The following is a 21,205-nucleotide window of genomic DNA, read 5'->3' as shown; positions in this document are numbered from 1 at the left end:
ATTATCCAGAAATACAGGGTTTTATACCCTAAACTCTTAGTCATGGCATATGATATATTTCTGCGAGGGGCTGGGTATGGGGAATTCTCATGATCTCAGCCCACACTTCCAATCCCATTATTTTTTTCAGGGTCCAGGTCCTGGAATACAGCTGAGAAGTTGAGTATTCCAGAGCTCTACTGCCATCATGGCCTCCTGAAAATGCTGGGATCCTGATGATTTTCTCCTTTGCCTATTTATAGGGTGAAGTTTCCACACGAAAGGACACAAGCTAAGAAGACCAGAGACTTCCACCACCAGCCTAGTGCTCAGCTTCTAAAAAAGGAATATAAAAAAAATAATAATAATATAAAATAAATAAATAAAAAAGGAATATCACTAAGGGAGAAATATACCTCTGTCCCCCGTCTCTACCTTACTTCTAGAGCCACAGCTCACAGATTTTCTCAGGGTACAGACAGGGTATACAACACAAAGGCCCACAGGTTTCCTGAAGGAATATACTTTCTTTGAAACTGTAATGAAGTTGATGCCTAAAGGTACTCAAAAATAATGAATTTTTTTGTGGGGGAGGAAGTGATTAAGAAAATATTTGTGGCTTCGTTAGAGATATTAGCTAAGCAATAAGCCAATAACGTTACCAGAAAGAACCAGGGAAATAGACAACCAAGAAGAAATTTCCTGGAGGCAGAACAAACCTCAAACATTGAATTCCTGAACTATCCCTGCAAAGGAGCGCAAATTAAATTGAATCAATCTATGGGAAAATTTATGCTCCAGGGCATTGTTGAAAATAGTGCAGTGATAAATGAACTATTAATAGAACTTTATAATAAAGCTGTATATGGTCAGGGAAAGACACAAAGAGAGCACTACTAAAGCCACTGCCATATTGCCTGACTGCACATACTGAGGCTGCACCCTGAGGAGCAATATCAGGGATTTTGAATTGCAAGGGAAAGAGATTCTATTAAAATAATCCAGTCAGTCACTAAACAAATTAAAAAAAAAACTATAATATAGAAGGAAGGCCAGTATCCAGTTTTTTTTCCAAAGTTTTTATAACATATTACTTAAAATGTCCAGTTTTCAACAAAATATGTAAAGAATCAGGAAAATATGACCCATAGAGAGGGAGGAAATCAGTCAATGGAAAGAAGCTGGGAAATCAATCAGATAACAGATTTAACATAAAAGACTACATGTTACTAGGTAGCATTATAGGTATGTTCAAAGAAGAAAGGAAATCATGGTTAAATGAATGGATGAAGCTATGAAGACAACATTTCAGCAAAAGAAAATATAAATAAAGATGTGAAAACTATATTTTTAAAAAGCCAGATGGAAAATTTGTAGTTAAAAGTTACAATTGAAATAAAAAAGTTAATCAGATAAGCTCAATAGAAGAAAGAATTAGCAAACATGAAAACATCAAGACAGATATATTTTTTATGCAAACTGAAGAGCAGAGGGGGAGATAAAAGCCTAAAGAAAGCAGGACACCTTAAATACATATTAAGCATATTCAAAGTCAATACACAAAAATGAACCATTTTCAATGATCAATGCAAAAATGAAATTAAGAAAATAATTCCAATTAAAGTAACATCAAAAAGCAAAAAAATATTTAGAAATAAATTCCTAATGAAGTATAAAACTTATACTTTGAAAACTACAAAACATCAGTGAAATAAATTAAAGAAGACAGAAATTGAAACTGGTAAAATTTATGAATTTGAAGACATAATATTGAAAATTTTAAATGACAATGATGCCCAAATATTCACAAATTCAATGTAATCTGTCATTTTCCCAACTGTCATTTCTTTGTATAAATCTACAGGCTGATCCTAGAAATGGTGTAGACTTATTCAAGGGACCCAAGAAAATGACAACAATCTTGAAGGACAAAGTTGTATGATATACAACTGCTTTTGAAAGTTAGCACAAAACAATGGTAATCCAAACAGTGTGGTGCTAATACAAAGATAAACATATAGATCAACAGAATAGGATTGAGAATCCAGAAACAAACCTGTATTTATGATCAATTGAATTTTAATAAATGTGTAAATACAATAGGGTATTTTTTTAATTTTTTAAGTTTTTATTTAAATTCCAGTTAGTTAACATATACTGTAATATTAGTCTCAAGTTTACAGTATAGTGATTCAACAATTCCATACAACACCTGGTGCTCATCACCGGTGCACTTCTTAATCCCTATCACCTATTTAATCCATGCTACCCCTTCACCTCTCCCCCTCCATCAGTTTGTTCCCTATAGTTAAGAGTCTGTTTCTTGGTTTGCCTCTCTCTCTCTCTCTTTCTCCTTTCTTTGCTCCTTTGTTTGGTTTCTTAAACCCCACATCTAATGAAATCATACAGTATTTATCTTTCTCTAACTGACTTATTTTGCTTATCTCTAATTCCATCCACATCATTGCAAATGCTAAGATTTCTTTTTTTCTTTCCCTTTCTTCTTTCTTTCTTTCTTTCTTTCTTTCTTTCTTTCTTTCTTTCTTTCTTTCTTTCTTCTTTCTTCTTTCTTTCTTCTTTCTTTTCTCTTTCTTTCTTTCTTTCTTTCTTTCTTTCTTTCTTTCTTTCTTTCTTTCTTTCTTTCTTTCTTTCTTTCTTTCTTTCTTTCTTTCTTTCTTTCTTTCTTCTTTCTTTCTTTTTCTTTTTCTTCTTTCTTTCTTTCTTTTGCCTAAGACAGCTGGATAGCCACATGCAGAAAAGTGAAATTGGGTACCTATGTCACAATATATCAAAAACTTTAACTCAAAATTTATCAAAGCATAAAAACTAAAATCATAAAAAAATAGAAGAAACAGGGCAACTTTGGATTGGGAAATGTGTTCTTAGATATGACAAGAAAAGTATAAGCAATTCAAAAAACTAAATTTACTTCACTTAAATAAAAAAACCTTTCTGACAGAAAGGACACTATCAAGAAAGTGTCCAAGACTATACATGGAATGCAAAAAAAAATTTCAAATCACATAGCTGAAAAGGGACTTATACCTAGCAGATACAATCAAGCCCTAAACTCAATATTAAAACATGAATAACCCAATTAGAAATTGGGCAAAAGCACTGAATGTACATCCCTATAACTAGATATACAAATATGAGAGGCACATGAAAAAATGCTCAACATTAGTTATTAGGAAAATGAATGTCAAACCACAATAACATGCAGCTGCATAGCTATTAGGATGGCTATTATAAAAAATACAGATAAGAGTGGTTGGATGTGGAGAAATCAAATAATAAAAGTGAACAAGGATGTGGAGAAATTAAAACAATCATGTACTGTAGATGAGACTGTAAAATAGTTAGACACTTGCAGAAAAGCCTGCAAGTAACTCAAAATGTTAGAGTGATCATTTGACCTAATAATTCACTCCTAAGTATATGAAAACACGCATCCACAGGAAGAATTATGCATGAATGTTCATAGCAATATTACTCATAATAGCCAAGAGTTGGATGCAATCAAATGCCTCTCAACCAATGAATGGATAGACAAAATGTGGTATGTCCACACAAAGTAATATTAGTAATACAATGAATAAAGTAATAATATATGCTCCAACATGGATGAACTTTGAAAATATTATGCTAAGTGAAATGATCAATTAGCAATGATTCATTTTTTAATGGTTTTATTTATATGAAATGTCCATAATAGGGAAATATATACAGATAGAAAGTAGATTTGTAGTTTACCTAGCATGGAGGGGAAAATGAAGGATTAGAAGTGATAGTAAAATATATATATATATATATATATATATATATATATATACACATATATATACGTATACATATATATGTATATGTATATATATGGTTTATTTTTGGAGCAAGTAAATATTCTAAAATTGATGCAGTAATAGTTGTACAATCCTGTAAGTATAGTAAAAAAAATACTGTGTTGTACACATTAAGTGATTGAATGTTATAATATATGAATTATATATCAATGAAATTGTTACAAAATAAAAGTAGGTAAATAAGACCTTTGCCTCATAGATATGGCTGCCTTTGTAGGCATCAGTTTGCACTGAAAATTTCATTTTCTCTGCCACTATCAGGTATATTTAGGAGATCAAGGCATTTATTTAGACACAATTCATTTGCCACATATCTTCAATATGTTTCTAAAGGATGGAACACATTATGTAATATATGAAATTTAAGGCATTATTAGATCATCAAAAGGGTAAAATATTTAATACTCCCAGGTACTGATAATTTTTAAAAAGAAACTGATAATATATTGGAACATCAAATAACATGTCAGGTTTACTGTTGGACCTTCTAAAAAATAATACAAAAAATAAAATCATTCACAGATAATTGCTTTTAAATAGCTCACTGTGAAATACTGAAGTCAGAAATCAGCAATACTGTTGAGGTGAGGTTCCTGAGAGTATGGTGAATGAGATGATAGGGAGATAAAATACTGTTTTCTTATTGAAGATACTGAAAGGGTAGTGGGCCTATGAAGAATTGTAAATATTTTATTTTAGGCAAAATGTTAATAAATCATAAAATAAAAGAAAGTGATCTTTGCTGAAAGAGCAAAATTTTTGTAACCTGAAGCAGTATATTTGAAAGAAACTACTTAGACACATTTTATATTTATTTTAGTTTTAGCATAAGGTGCTGTTGATGGTAATTGTCTGCTGCATAAAAAAATAACACTCAAAATTGATAATGACAATATTAGCAAATACGGTTGAAAACTGATAGGCATAAATATTTTTGATATTTTTTATAATTAGTTGTTTCTATTGAACTCAAATTTGGAAAAAATGGGTTTGTTCAATTTATATATCAAAAGTAAAAGCAGATGTGCAATCAGGGTAATTTATAGCTCTAGATCAGCTATTCTAAACATATGATATCATAAAATCATACTTCTAGAAATCCAGTATTATAATCTCTTATGATTCATGCAATTCTGATTCTTTGAAATTAGCTTTATAAACTCAATTTGCATTTTTAATATTATTAGAAAACTTCTTTTGGTATACTGTTAAAGAGTTATCTTTTCTGCCATGTTTAGTTACATCATAAATATCCTGAATGCATGAAAAAGACTCACAGCAACCTACTTATTTTCAACACTCATGAAAATTTTTATTAGAAAATCAAATAGAAAATAAAAAATATATTATTATTTTTAAAAGTATATTCATCTGAGAAAGAGAGAGAGAGCACAAGCAGGGGAAAAGGGAGAAGTAGACTCCCCACTGAGCTGGGAGCCTGATGTGGGGATGGATTCCAGGACCTGGAGATCATGACCTGAGCTGAAGGCAATGCTTAACAATCTGAGCCACTGAGGTGCCCCTAAAATTACCTTAAAAAGGGAAATTAAAATATTTCTATACCAATGTGATTTATTTTCCTCAATAATTAAGTAGAACAGTGTTTTAAGTGACCATAGAGCAAGTATTAGTGTTTACTAATACTAATCACTAGTGATTTATCTAAACAAACCACATAATCTCAAAAGATTCTGCATTATTTTGCTACTTTATACCTGATTACTACCAATATTTTCATTAAAACATTAAATATTAAATGAATAAAAATATTTTCATTAAAAATATTAAAAACAGAGACACACACCTTAAATTGTACAGGTTTTTTCTTAAATTACTCATTATAGTATTATTAATCCTCAACCATTTGAAGCTGATATATTTACTTTCTGTTATTAAATCTTCATAAATGGGTTTTAATTATTTGCATATAATTTCTCAGGAGATTTTTTTTTAAAGTTGATTTTAAGAACATTGAGAAAGAATACAGATACATGGAGGCTAACTAACATGCTACTGAATAATTAATGGGTCAACCAAGAGTCAAAGGAGAAATCAAAAATACATGGAGACAAAAGGAAATGAAAACACAATAGTCCAAAACCTTTGGGACACAGCAAAGCTGTTCTAAGAGGGAAGTTTACAGCATAAAGACCTACTTCAAAAACAAACAAAAAATCTCAAATAAAAATCTAACATTACATTTAAAGCAGCTACAAAAACAAGAATAAACAAATCCCCAAAACCAGTGGAAGGAAAGAAGTAATAAATATTAGAACAGAAATAAATGAAAGAGACTTTAAAAAAATAGAGAATTCAAAGAAACCAGGAGCTACTCCTTTGAAAGATAAACAAAATTGATAAACAGGTAGCCCAGCTCTTCAAGAAAAAAAGAGAGAGAAAGAGAAAGATTCAGATAAGTAAAATAAGAAATAAGGAGAATTAAAAATTGACACCACAGGAACATAAAGGATTAAAAAATAATAGTGTGAAAAATTAAATGCCAAATAAGTGAACAACTTAGAAGAAATGGATAAATTACTAGAAATATACAATTCTGAAACAATCAAAAAGAAATAAAAAAACATTTGAACAGACTAATTATTATCAATGAAATCGAATAAGTAACCAATAAGCTTTCAATAAACAAAAGTCCAAGACCAGATGGCAATACCAGATGACCAGAAGTGAATTCTACCAAATGTTTAAAGCAATGTTAACCCCTATTCTTCTCAAACTATTCTAAAAATAGAAGAGAAAAAGTTTCCAAATTCATTCTATGAGGCCAGTATTACCCTGATACTAAAATAAGACAAGGAGACTATACAAAAGGAAAAGAAAGGCAGAAAGAAAAAGACAAAAAGAGGAAAGAAAGAGAAAGAAAGAAGAAAGAAAATTTATAAAAGAAAAAGAAAAATATAGACCACTCTTTTTAATGAGATACAAAAATTCTCAATAAAATGTTAGCAGACTAAAATAAAATAAAATAAAATAAAATAGTTAGCAGACCAAACTTCACAATACATTAAAAAAAATCAGTCACCACAATGAAGTGAGATTTAGCAAGGACCTAAAGGTGATTCAATATGCACAAATCAATCAATGTGATACATTACATTAACAAGAGGAAGGATCAAAATCATGATTATCTCAATAGATGCAAGAAAAAATGACAAAACAATATCCATTCATTATAAAATCTCTCAACAAAGCAGGTTTAGAGGGAACATACATCAACATAATAAAGTTTATAAATGAAAAACCCACAGCTAACATCATACTCAATGGGGAAAAAAAAGTGCTCTAAGATTAGGAATAAGACAGAAATGTTGACTCTTGTCACTTTTATTCAACATAGTACTAGAATTTCTAGCTGCAGCTATCAGACAAGAAAAGATAAACAAAAGGTTTCCAAACTGGTAAGGAAGAACTGAAAATGTCACTATTTGCAGATGGCATAGAACTATATGTAGAAAACACTAAAAATTCCAATAAACACACACACACACACACGGAACTGATAAATGAATTCAGTACAAAGGATTTCAAATTAATATACAGAAATCTGTTGCATTCCTATACAATAAAAATGAAGTAGCAGAAAGAGATATTAATAAAATAATTCCATTTACAAATGCATCAAAAAGAATAAAATATCTAGTAATAAACTTAACAGAAGGGATCCCTGGGTGGCGCAGTGGTTTAGCGCCTGCCTTTGGCCCAGGCGCGATCCTGGAGAGCCGGGATCGAATCCCACGTCGGGCTCCCAGTGCATGGAGCCTGCTTCTCCCTCTGCCTATGTCTCTGCCTCTCTCTCTCTCTCTCTCTCTCTCTCTGACTATCATAAATAAAAATAAAAAAGTAAACTTAACAGAAGAGGTGAAAGAATTGTACTCTAAAAATAAATCTAGGGCAGCCTGGGTGGCTCAGTGGTTTAGCACCTGCTTTCAGCCTAGGACTAAGTCCTGGAGATCCGAGTCCTGGAGATCGAGTCCTGCATCAGGCTCCCCGCATAGAGCCTGCTTCTCCCTCTGCCTGTGTCTCTGCCTCTCTCTCTCTCTCTCTCATGAATAAATAAATAAAAATCTTTAATAAATAAATAAATGTATCTAAAATATTGAAAGAAGAAATTGAAGATGACATAAGCCAATGAAAATATATCTCATGCTCTTGGGTTGGAAGAACCAATATTGTTAAAATATCCATACTACAATATACAGATTTATTGCAATTCCTATCAGAATACCAACAACATTTTTCACAGAACTAGAACAAATAATCCTAAGATTTATATGGAACTGCAAAAGACTCTGCATCACCAAATCGATCTTTAGAAAGCAGAAGATATCACAATCCCAGATTTCAAGATCTACTATGAAGCTGTAGTAATCAAAACGGTATGGACTGGCACCAAAACAGACACATAGATGAATGGAACAGAATAGAGAGAGACCCCAGAAATAAACCTACAACTATATGGTCAATTAATCTTTGATAAAGGAGGCAAGAATATACAATGAGAAAAAGACAGTCTCTTCACAAATGGTGTTGGGAAAACTGGAAAGCTATAGGAAAAGAATGAAACTGGATCACTTTCTTATAACATATACCCCCCAAAATAAAAATGGATCAAATACCTAAAAGTAAGATTGGAACCATAAAACTCTTAGAAGAGAACACAGGCAGTGATTTCTTTGACATAGGTCAAAAAAACATTTTTTTCTAGATATATTTCACAAGTAAGGGAGAAAATAGCAAAAATAAAGTATTGGGATTACACCAAAAGAAAAAGTTTTTGCAGATGAAAGGAAAACAAAATGACAAGCCAATCTATTGAATGGGAAAATATATTTGCAAATGGTATTCAGATAGAGGTAATATCCAAAACATTTAAAGAATTTATACAATTCAGGACCCAAATAACCCCAAATAATCCAATTAGGAAATGGGCAGAGGACCTGAATAGACATTTCTCCAGACACATGAAAAGATGCTCAACATCACTCACTAATCATCAGGAAAACACAAATCAAACTCACAATGTAGTATCACTTTACACTTGTCAGAATGGCCAGAATTAAAAAGACAAAATATAACAAATGTTGGAGAAAAAGGAATCCTTGTGCACTGTGGTGGGAAGGCAAGTGGTGGAAAACAGTATGGAGGCCCCTCCAAAAAATGAAAAATAGAACTACCATATGAGTTAGTAATGCCATCTCTGGGTATTTACACAAAGAAAACAAAAATACTAACTTGAAAAAATAAATACAGCCCTATATTTATTGCATCATTATTTACAATAGCCAAATTATGCAAAAAGCCCAAGTGTCCATTAATAGATGAATGGATACAGGGCACCTGGTTAGCTCAGCGGGTTAAGCGCCAGATCAGGTCAAGATCCCAGAATCCTGAAATCGAGTCCTGTGTTGGGCAACCTGTTGGGCGGGCAGTCTACTTCTCCCTCTCCCTCTGTCCACCCCCTCACCCCGGTCATAATCTCTCACTCTCTCTCAAATAAATAAATAAAGTCTTTAGATAGAAAACAATAGATGAATGGATGAGAAAGTTGTGGTGTATGTGTGTGTGTGTGTTGTGTGTGTGTGTGTGTATAATGAAATGTTAGCCATATAAAAGAATGATATCTTGCTATTTGCAGCACATGGATGGACTAGAGGTCATAATATTAAGTGTAATAAGTCAGAGAAAGGCAAATAACATATAATTTTATTCATATGTGGAATAAAAAAAAGACAAATGAACAAGGGAAAACTGAGAACAAACAAAAAAAGCCATCTCTTAAATACAGAAAACAAACTAGTGGTGCTAGAGGGGTGGAGGATGCATTGATGGGAGAAAGAGACAAAGGATTAAAAGTACATTATTGTCAAAAGAACTAAGAATTGATGAATTATTATATCGTATACTTGAAACTCATATCATATTGTATTTTTATCATACTTAAATATATAATTAAAATTCAATTTAAATAAGATTAAATATAATTTAGTTTTTAAGTAACAATTATGCTACCATCCATATGTGAAAAATTGTATCTTTTAGTTTATTCTACTTAAAGCCTTATACTTTATTTTTCTCTATAGGAGATTTGTGGACTATTAAAAAACCAGAGGGGGGAAAAAAGAACATATTTCTGATGGAGCAATCTTGGCTGATGATTTGCTTTCTTCTCTATGTTTTTCAGAATTGGTTGCTTTTCAGAAAGTTGATTTTGAAAAGAGAGAAAAATGACACAAAACAACTCATTTCTATCATTTCTATCAGCCTAATGATGGATTGTAGTACAGTTGAGTGGTGGTATAAAGAAAGGAAGGAATTTGCCTTTTAGAGTAATTGAATCTCATGTTGTTAAGGTCAATATATTTGCAGATTGGCAATTTAATACAATGGCATAATCTGATGATTGAAGGGAACTGACCTAAAGCTTAAAAGAGCTCTTTCTAGTTATTGTGTGTAATAGAATGAAGGTATCTCTCCCCTCCGAAAAGATATTCATTGGTATCTGAGTGCATTAATAAGACATATTTTAAAATGGTCAACTTGAATAATATTTCTAAATTCTGAAATCCAACCTCTAATTAAAAACACCTTGCAGAGAAATTTTATGAAACGCAAAGCATCACAAACTATTAGTGGTAAATTGATATGTAAGTGGAAGAGGAACAACTCTGCTATTTACAGGCGGTTCAACAGTAAGAATTTCAATATGCTAAATTTCAAAACCTGCTTTCCACCAGCATCTTTCTTGCTGTTTTGCAAGATTTGTTTTTTAAAATGTAGTTCTTTGATAAGGGCTTGATAAACACAGAAATTTAACAGATCTAATAATTGCAACCTTCATAAATTTCAGGTTTTAAAAATAGTATAAATTGAATTGAGATGTCAGATATTTAGATGTTTGGAAAGTTTGAAGTACTTTTGATCATATATTCCAGACAAATTGAAGAAAAATTCATGAAGACTACATCCCCAAATATTCAAGTCTTTTAAAGTTGGGCTTCTTTGCAAGATGCATTAACTTTTTAAGTTATCTAGAATCATAACAAAATTAAGAAAAACTACCCTGGTGAATATATGTATATTTTCTGTATTTGATTTATTGTTTGATCTGCTAATAAATTATGTTGATTTACCAAATTTATGGTAATTACCATAAGGTGATCACCAAATATAAAGGTAACATTTTATCTTTAGTTTTGAAAAAAAATTATCACATGAAGAAATTTATCTTTAATGATCTCCGCAGTTTGCATGTGTGTGTGTGCATGTTTGTATTTCTATTTTCTTATTCTGCGTTCCCATCTTTACATGGTAAATGCTATTAGTGACATCTTTATGTACCTGTTTGTCTCAGCTAAGCTATTCCATGTGAAGTCCAATTTCAGTGCCATTATATTCTTAAATTAACTAAAATGTCATACTTTGGAAATATTCAATTTTCATTGTGGCCCAATAATATATTGTTTTTCCTATAATAAAATAAATGAGAATATTTCCTATGGTAGGTCAGTGGGCCTGAAAAGGCCAGAGAATAACATAAGAAGATATTTAATGAAAAAAAAAGAAGATATTTAATGAGACAGATCAGCTTCCTTCCCTGTATTCTTTATTGATTCCAGGGACGATATCAGTAACATGATCCACTCTAGGTTTGGTTTCCTGGACTTTAGAATTTGAATCTTCATCACTTAAATATATATCAAGAAAACAATGAGTGGTCACTTTTTTCTCAGTACATAAACATAAAAATGGGAGAGACAGAAGAATCAATTAACTTTGGAGGTGGAACAATAGAAATCACTCATTCTGAAAATAGCCTGAAAAAAAAAATTGACAGAGACCCAAGGATCTGGGATATTATATAAAAAAAGATGTGATGTTCATGTCATCTGCATCCCAGTGGGCAGGACTGAAAAAAAAGTTTTTGAAGAAGTAATGGCTAAAAATATCCCCAAGTTGGCAAAAGGCAGTAACCCACAGTTTCAAAGATATAGAACTTCACAACACCATCTATCAACAGGTTCTAATTGACATTTATAGAACACTCCACAAAGAAACAAAAGAAAGTATATGATTTTCAGCACTCACAGACACATAACAAGATACAGCAGGACCTGGGCCAAAAGAAATGTTGAAAGATACAAAAGAATTTGCATTATACTGTGTGTGTCTCTGGCCACAATAGGATCCACCTAGAAATCAATGTAATAAATTTTGAAAGAAAAAATTCCAAAATTTACAAATTAAAGAGCACACTTCTAAATAATCCATGGGTCAAAGATGTAGTGATAGAAATTAAGAAAAAAATTGAACAACAAAAAGAAATACATGGTGGTGGTGGTGGTAGTTTTTGTTATTTTTGCTTCCTCCCTTTACTCAGCCCCCTCCCCCAAATTGTCTAGTATATCTGGCAGATCTCCACGCACTGACTCGAGTAGTGTGAGCACTCTTCAGAGCAGGTACTGCATCATGCCAATAGTCGCAACCTTGCCAAGGCCACCATTGCTTCCAACTGGCTAGGAATGATCCAGCTCTGTGGCTTAGACAGGATCATGAGGAATATTTAGGAGAGAACTTCTTCATACTTAGAAAATAATTTTGCTTAAGTGCTTTCTAATGCAGAGAGTTTAGGATAGGTAGTTCTTTATGCAAATTTAGATTAGGAATTTTTATTGTTATTTTTTAAGGTTTTATTTATTTATTCATGAGAGACACACACAGAGAGAGGCAGAGACACAGGCAGAGGGAGAAGCTGGCTCCATGCAGGGAGCCCCATGTGGGACTCAATCCCAAGACCCCAGGATTATGACCTGAGCCAAAGGCAGGCACCCAACGACTGAGCTACCCAGGTGCCCCTAGACATTTTAAAATAAGTATTCAGGTCACCATGGCTGAGTAATTAGGAGGTAATTAGGTCATGAGGGTAGAGCCCTTCATTATAAATGGTATCAGTGCTCTTATAAGAAGAAGAGAGCCGGTTCGCTTTCTTCCCACCATGTGAGGTTAGGAGGACAAGTGGTTAGTCTGCAACCAGGATGAGGCCTCTCACCAGAACCTGACCATGCTGGCACTCCGATATTTCACAACTGCCCTCCAGACTGTGAAAAATAATTTTCTGTTGTTGGAATACCATCCAGTCCATGGTATTTCATTGTAGCAGCTGAATAGACTAAGATAGAAAACATACACACGTTGCAAAGGATAGCAAACTAAGATCTTAAAATTGTTCCACCAAAAGACATCTACACTCAAAAGAATGCAAATTCATGCTAAATTTTTAATGCAGGCCCTTCATAACTGTAGTTACAAGTTACTGTTCAAAATAACATAGCATTAATAATCTCTACTGATTATAATTTTTCAAATATACAAAGTAATAATCTCAAAAGCTTTGAAAATGTCTATACACAGTTTCCAAATCTATGATCATTCTCAGTGAATTTATCTAGTTTCTCAAATAATAATTATGTTTTAAAGCTAAGTGAAATATAATTTATGCTTCAAAAAGTCAATGAAATATTGAAGGAAGAATAATATTGGCCAAGGTAAAACATATATTCTTGAAAAGATGGAAAATCATATTTGTTAATCTACTATGTATACAGAATGATTTTTATAACTAAACAAAAAAGGAGTTTGTTGCTGATGAACATAAAGAAGTTTGTTTTTGCAAAAGAGGGGCGGGGAGCAACAGTCAATATAGCCAAAAGATCATCTTACTGAAAAAGAGAAGAATAAAATATGTTAGAATAAAATACCAAATTATATTGTTTAGCTATTTTCAAATATTTTTTTCGATTTCAAAAATGAGTATATGGTAAATGCAACAAACTTTATATATTATCCTTGTATTTTATAATTACATCAATAATTCTTACAGCTGTGTTTTTTGGAATAGCCACTTCCGCTTCTTTATATTGAGCTCATTAAAATTCTCAGATCTTTCCCTCATATGGGATTCTTTTTTATTTTTTCCCTTATCAAGTAATTTTGCAGCTAGTTTTTGGAGTTACACATGTGATTTTGCAATCATTCTGTGAAATGTCAACTCTTTTAATTTCATCCACTTTCTATTTTAGTTAATGTGACTGAGACATTTATGTTCTAAAATTATTCCATGGAGACAGGTTTCTGCTCTTCTAACCTACATGGGTTCCTGTCACACAGAGGACCTACCCTACTTGTCATCTTTAGGGGATCCAATGCTTACTCTATGCATATTTGATATTTGTTGATCTAAGCAATAAAACAATAAATATTGAATGATTAAGGTTGCAAGCATACCTAGACATGCACATATGAAATGTTTTTAAACTGATTTAGAGAGTTTTCTTGTGTTGGTGATTAAAAAAAATAATAAATCCACAGAAGTCCATAGACTAGTTATCTGTGATCAGGACATCGTCGAAATTGCAACACTGAAAATTCTATGGTAAGTCAGTAAAAATAACTGCAAAAATCCTCTGAGGGTTTTATTTTTTTTCTTTTAAAAATAATGGTTATGGCATTCCAAAGTATTAATATATAACACTGTAAGCAAATTCTAATTTATTCATTCAATCTACTGATTCATTCAACATTTATTAAGTGTAGGTTACTGAGCAGGTACAGAGAATATAAAGAAGATATAAATGTCTCTGTCTTCAAGAAACTTACCTTTTAGAATGGAATTCAGAAACTTGGCACTGACAAATTTAAATGTTCTAAGTACTATGGCATTGGAAAGGTTTTGAGGAGATAGAATTACAACGGACTGATTAGCAACAAAAATACTCAGAATCTGGATCTATTGCTTGGATACTTACATATGTTACATCACATCAGTAAAATGGTGTTCTATACCCATTTGCTCAGTTTAATTATTTAAACAGAAATTAAGGTGCCTTTGGATTCTTACAAAAGGTATATTAAGTATTCTCAAATAAATAATAATTTATGCCATATTAAAATGTAATATATATACGTACAGTAGTAAATAATACATTATGATTCATCAGATACTCCCTAATTAGTTAGCCCAAGGATAAAAGAAGGAGACACAATAGATAATTGACATTTATAAACAGATATCTAGTGGCCTATGCAGAAATAGTGCCTTATTTCTTAAGCTTTCCATATAAGCATTTTTATCAAATATTTTTTCCTTTAAATATTTTACTTATCTTGGAAAACATGATACTTCCCTTGATTTTTATAAGTCTCAAATAGTTATTATTTCTTCACTTTAACTTCTCAGGTTCTAGTCTTCTCCCGTCTAGAGTTAGCAAAATAGCTTTCTAACATTTTCAGTTAATCAAAAAAATGTAACTCAAAACTTGCTAAATGTAATGAAACATGTATGCAAAATAAAAATTATGATATTTCCCAGTAAATAAGCTAGAGAAGAGCTGTTCAAAATGTCAGGCAAAGTTTTAGACACTGAAAAATAGATCAGTTAAAATATTATTCAACTTGTTAAAATTGCAAATTATAGATAAACTCATATGGATATATATCGATTAAGTTACATAGTTTACTATTAAATAAAAGTATTTTGCGATAATATAATTTATTGTAACTTTATTTTTTTAAAGATTTTATTTATTTATTCATGAGAGACACAGAAAAATAGAGAGGCAGAGACAGGCAGAGGGAGAAGCAGGCGCCTCGCAGGGAGCCCAATGTGGGACTCGATCCCAGAACCCTGAGACCAGGCCCTGAGCTGTAGGCGGATGCTCAACCGCAGAGCCACCCAGGCATCCCACATTATAATTTTCTTAATGGTCTTTTGTCTCAGTCATCAATATTCTGACATTAAATATAAAATGGCATTTTTAAAATTTATATAATATTGTAAGAGTTAAGCCTTAGGTATAAATAAGCAGAGAATTAATATTTATTATGTGTCCACCACTGTCTGCATATTAGCTTAGGTGATTTCACAAATATTATCTTCCTACGTTGTGGTAGGAAATATTAATCACCATACAAGGGTAAAAGTGAGGGCTGGTCGCTTTCTTATATATATTTCAGCAAAGGACACTGTATTATGGAAGTGCAACTGTGGAAATAATACTTCTTACTGAAACTACTTGAATATACAAGAGAAAATTGGAGCCAAAAGTACATTTGATTTAAAAGTACAGGATTGTAATAACTTACTGATGCAGTTGGAATAGTGCCCATTTGATTAGGAATATATGTTGCACTGGAAATCTTATTTATGTGAAAAAGACTATCCCTTACAGTGATTATCATAAAAGCTTTCCCTTAAAAGTATTTTGTAACTGTAGAAGGAAAGAATGGCCTGGTTGAAGTTTCCTCCTATATGCAAACTGACAGGTGAAAAACACGATTATGTCTTACTCTTCTGGATTTATAGAATTATGTACCTAATTCATTGAACAGCCTTAAACATTCTTTTCCCTCTTACTCTGCAATCATTGTGAGAGAGTCAAATGTATTTCATTACAGCCAGTATTGAAAATCTCATTTTGTGTAACATTAAAATAAACACCTCTTTGTGAATAGTCTCCTGCTCCTTCACTACCAATGTAACTTGTATTTTGAGCTGTCTTTTCCATAGTAGATGGAACTCCATTAACTACTGTTTTAATCTAGGTTTCCTTGAGGCCAACCAGTAAGTAGTCTGTCCAAGAATATGGTCTCTGTAGTGTCAAGTGACTCATGTGGGGATTAAATATTCAGTCTTACCTTCAGTAAGATCCCGTATCAAGAAACTGAACCCCTCATACATAGAATGGAGAACTAGAGTTTCAGGAATTTCATTGGAGAAAAATTTGTGTAACTTAAGATTCATTAAAAAAATCCAGAAACATTTAAAAACAACCTATTGCAATAAGAATGTTGAAATACCCTGAAGCATTTCCCTAACTTAAAGAACGCAAATGGAAAACATTTTTATTTTCATTTTATAAGCTTAGAATACATTTACAATTTATAGTCTCCCTAATTGTAAAAGAAAAGTAGCCTCTTCAACTGGTATAAACACTTTCCTGATTAATTTCCTCAGATAAAACTTGAGAACAAAGGTAAATTCTACAATTAGTTGGCCAGGTGGAAAAAGAAAGTCTCCGTGAAAAGTCTCAGTTAGTTGTTTCATTTACTTTGGTAAGGGGAATACATCAATTACATCTTTGGAACAGGGGTATTTATTATCCAACGGTGTATCTACTTACTTGATTTCCCTACCTTTTCCTTATGTTATCTGATGAGTAAATGTCATGAGAGTCTGGTGCTTATTGTGGCTATGGTGAAAGATTCACCCATAACAAAACCTTCTACAACACAATACAAAATGTTTAGTCTTCTATCTCTGCTTTCTTAGCACTAGTTTCTTACAGACAAAAAGACCTTGGCTCAATTCAAATTATTACCTTTACTAGCTATGTTATCTTAGAGAATTTACTTTTTACAACACTTTTTTTCAACTGTGAAGTCTGATGATATTTAACTCATAAAATTCTTATGAGGATGCATTAACATAGTATCTGTAAAGAACAAATCAACATAAATTTCCAATGTTTGCTTTCTATGTCTGATATATCATTATTTATGCTTCAAGTTTAATTGTAAATCTTCATATGACTTTTAAGCAAAATTAGTTTCTATACCCCAAAACATTGTTACCATGTCACATGAACTAGAAATGTTCAACACAAGTTTAACAACTATTCATTAATATTAATACCTTTGACATTTGGTAATAGTCCATTAAGATGTCCAAAAGCAGCACCAAATATCTGATAACTAACAACAGCTTCAGAGGGATGCATTAATCCCTGTATTGTAAACTCTCTTTCTCCTTGGAGTTCACCAACAATATTTTTAGAGAATAATCCTCAAGAGACAATGGGAGAGTTTTGTGTCACCCCTATTTAGTACACATATATATGAAAGATCACATTTACATAGACTCTCCTCTGGGGAGAAGATGTGGCTCTAGGTGTTATAATTATTGGATACAGTGTTGAAATGTAGAACCATCTGAGGTGGGTAAAATATAAAATTAAAATGTAAAATAGTTGGTGTTGAAGAATTAGACAAATATGAAAACTAAAGTTTCAGAAAGGTAGAGGGAATATGAGAAAGGAACTGTGTCTCAGGCACTGTGCTTATTTCATCATGTTCATTACCTAATTCAACAGAAAGTGAAATCATAACAGTGGAGAGTCATCTTAAAACACCTGGTAGCTAAAAATCAAGATTTCAAATAAATTGGCTAGGAATTTAGACTGAGTAAAAAAAGACAGTTGAAAGAGAATACTGAAAAGGTAATCATAGACTGATAAATGGAATTATCTCAAAAGTTTCATGGTTTAAAGTTATATGGCATCAAAATAGATACCAGAACTTCCAAATACTGAATATCTGGCAGCTCTAGACATATTGGACTCTCTTTCATCTATATTTTTTCAGTGCTTCTATGTACTGCCACCAAAAAAATGTTTACTAAATGAAAATGTGCTCAATTATACAGGAATCACGTAAGCATTTCTTTGATATTCTGCTAATGACAAAGAGGAACAAAGTATAGTATGTTCTAAATTATCTTACAGTAGTATTTTACAGATGTTTGATATAAGATGATAACAGAAAAGAAAAAAAATATGTTCTAATAACATAAACTTCCAAAGGTGAAATAAAAATGTACAAATTCTACTTTATTATTAAGGAAATTAAAATGACTATCTTAACCAAATTAGTGCTTGTTTTGAAATACTGATTTTTTTAAAAGATTTTATTTGATGTAAAGAGAGAGAAAGAGCATGTGGAGAGGGGGCAAAGAGGATGAAAGAGGGAGATAGGAGAGAGAGAATTTCAAGAAGACTCCTAGCTGAGCATGTATTCCCCAGTCAGGCTCAATCTCAGGACCCTGAGGTCATGCCCTGAACCAAAACCAGAGTCACTGAGCCACCCAGGCACCCCTTAAATATTGATGTTTTAGATACAGATTTTTTTTTTGGTCAAAGCTTATTTAAGACCTATGTCAGTAAATGTTTATGCAAAAATATTTCAACCTTTCCTGTTCTTATGCTATTAAGTATTTAAATAACAAGTTACTTTACAAATATTAGTCCTTTAGGATAATATGCCAAGTTCATACTCATGCATGGGGTTTCATCAGAATGCAATCATTCTCTTAATACTTAGAGGAAGCCCAGAGTTTCTGAATTTTGAAATCATTAGTAATTGATCACTTCAAATGAGAACACTGCTGTTATGACTAATGAATGAATTGTTAATGTTTATAATAGATGATATTTTGTACTGATAGAGAAATGACTATATATAATGATTTATCATCTGGTTCTCAACAGGATACTGAAAAAAGTATGATGATTATATCTTAATTGCTTATTTCCTTTTTTTGCATGTTTTAACAAAGTTTTGAAGTTTAAGAAAAATATTAAAGTTCAACTATATAGGATTACTATACAACAACAATTTTCCATTTCAAAGGGATAATAACTTATCCATATAATCTAGTGTGTGAACATTTATGGCCATGTGTGCTTGTGAAATAATTGAAGTGGGTAAGTAGAAGGAAGATACCGCATGCCTATCTCTATGAGAACTTCTTCAAGGGATGTTTGTGTACTTTTGATCTGTTGAAGGAGAAATCTTGAGATGCTCTTTATCTCATATTGTACAAAGAGAATATGTGGCCATAAAGTATATGCATAAATCTCACAAATGCATATGTATAGCAGTGGCCATTATCAATAATTTGTTACATTGCCCTATCATGCAGACACATAGCGATTGCTTCCTTAATGGATGTTCTCTGTCTTTATTTCTCCTTCCTCACTCATCAAAAAAATAGATACATAGTCATATTTTACTGTCTTGCATCCAATCCATTTTGCCATTATATCTTGAGAGACATAGTGAGAAGTTTTTTTTTTTTTGCTTTCATTAATTTTTATAATAGATATTTCACGTCAAATAATAACCCCAAATCGTGATTATCGTTTGGCTATCGATTCATATTTACCTTTTCTTCACAGTTGTACAACCTCTTAACAGAAGACAGAAAAATAAATTACAATGACTGAGTTATAAATTTTCCAGTTTTCTTCTCTTTATAACCTGAATCCTTTTGCTTCATCTACTAACAAGGAGAAACTATGCAAAGCATAGGATATCCAGCTAAGATGCTTTACTAAAAGTTTCATTTTATTGTTTCTTTTTTTAAACAACGCAAAAGGTTATTATCTACCTATAAGCTAAGAGACCTAGTCTTAGACTCATCCAAAACAATATTTTCTACTTTTACTTTTTCTCTTTGTTCTTCAGCAAAAATGAAGACTATTTGCATTACTCTACCCCTATAATACCCAATGAGCCACAGAAATAATCCATATTTATATAAAAAGGGTAAAGATTGGAACAAAATAATAAAAATGACATAGTTATTAAAACTTCACATTTAATGTTGCATTTTTAATAATATCAGAGTGTCCTTAAGGCTTCTTTCACCTTAGGATTCTGATGGGAAATTATTCTCAGATTTTGAAGGAAGATGTGTTGTGAGTATACCATCCCCAAAGTCAATGTATATTTCTCCTATTGATCAATACAAATTTATTATTTTTATCACGAGGTATCAACAACTTCCAAAGTTTCCTAAGATTTTTTTTTATATTTTTACACCTCTCAGAGAATTATATTTTAAGTGCAATGGAAAGAATAAATTTTCCTGTGTTGTCACCTCTCCAAGAGTTTTCCAGTCTGGGAAGCAGAGAAGACCTTCACAAGTGAGAATACCAATATAGAGTTGAATAGCTTTTAAAACACTATATAATTTAAAATCTTTGCTGGTAGAATGGTCATGGTATGTGCGTGTGTGTGTGTGTGTGCATGTGTGTGTGTGAATGTTTTTATAAGGTACTACAAAATCATTTGAGTGGTAGCTTATGGAAATACTGCTTGTTAGTTAGTTCAATATTAATTTTAATGTGGTTCTGCTTAGTTGTTGAGGCATATTTATTCTTTCTATCCCAGAGTTAGTTTTCAGGGAAACTGAAATTCACCATATTCAGCTATAAAAAGTGAGAGAATATGAGTGGCCTGAGAAACCTGATACTTTAACACATTAAATATAGATAGTTTAAAAATTCTAAGTGCATGCTAAAGCTGTATACATATAAGAATATATTAATATAAAAATGTCAGGGATCCTTGGGTGGCGCAGAGGTTTAGTGCCTGCCTTTGGCCTAGGGCGCGATCCTGGAGACCCGGAATCGAATCCCACGTCGGGCTCCCGGTGCATGGAGCCTGCTTCTCCCTCTGCCTATGTCTCTGCCTCTCTCTCTCTCTCTCTCTTTCTCTCTGTGACTATCATAAAA

Source organism: Nyctereutes procyonoides, unplaced genomic scaffold (genome assembly GCF_905146905.1).
Source record: "Nyctereutes procyonoides isolate TBG_1078 unplaced genomic scaffold, NYPRO_anot_genome, whole genome shotgun sequence".
NCBI lineage: Eukaryota > Metazoa > Chordata > Mammalia > Carnivora > Canidae > Nyctereutes > Nyctereutes procyonoides.
Note: the sequence above shows the minus strand (reverse complement) of the source record.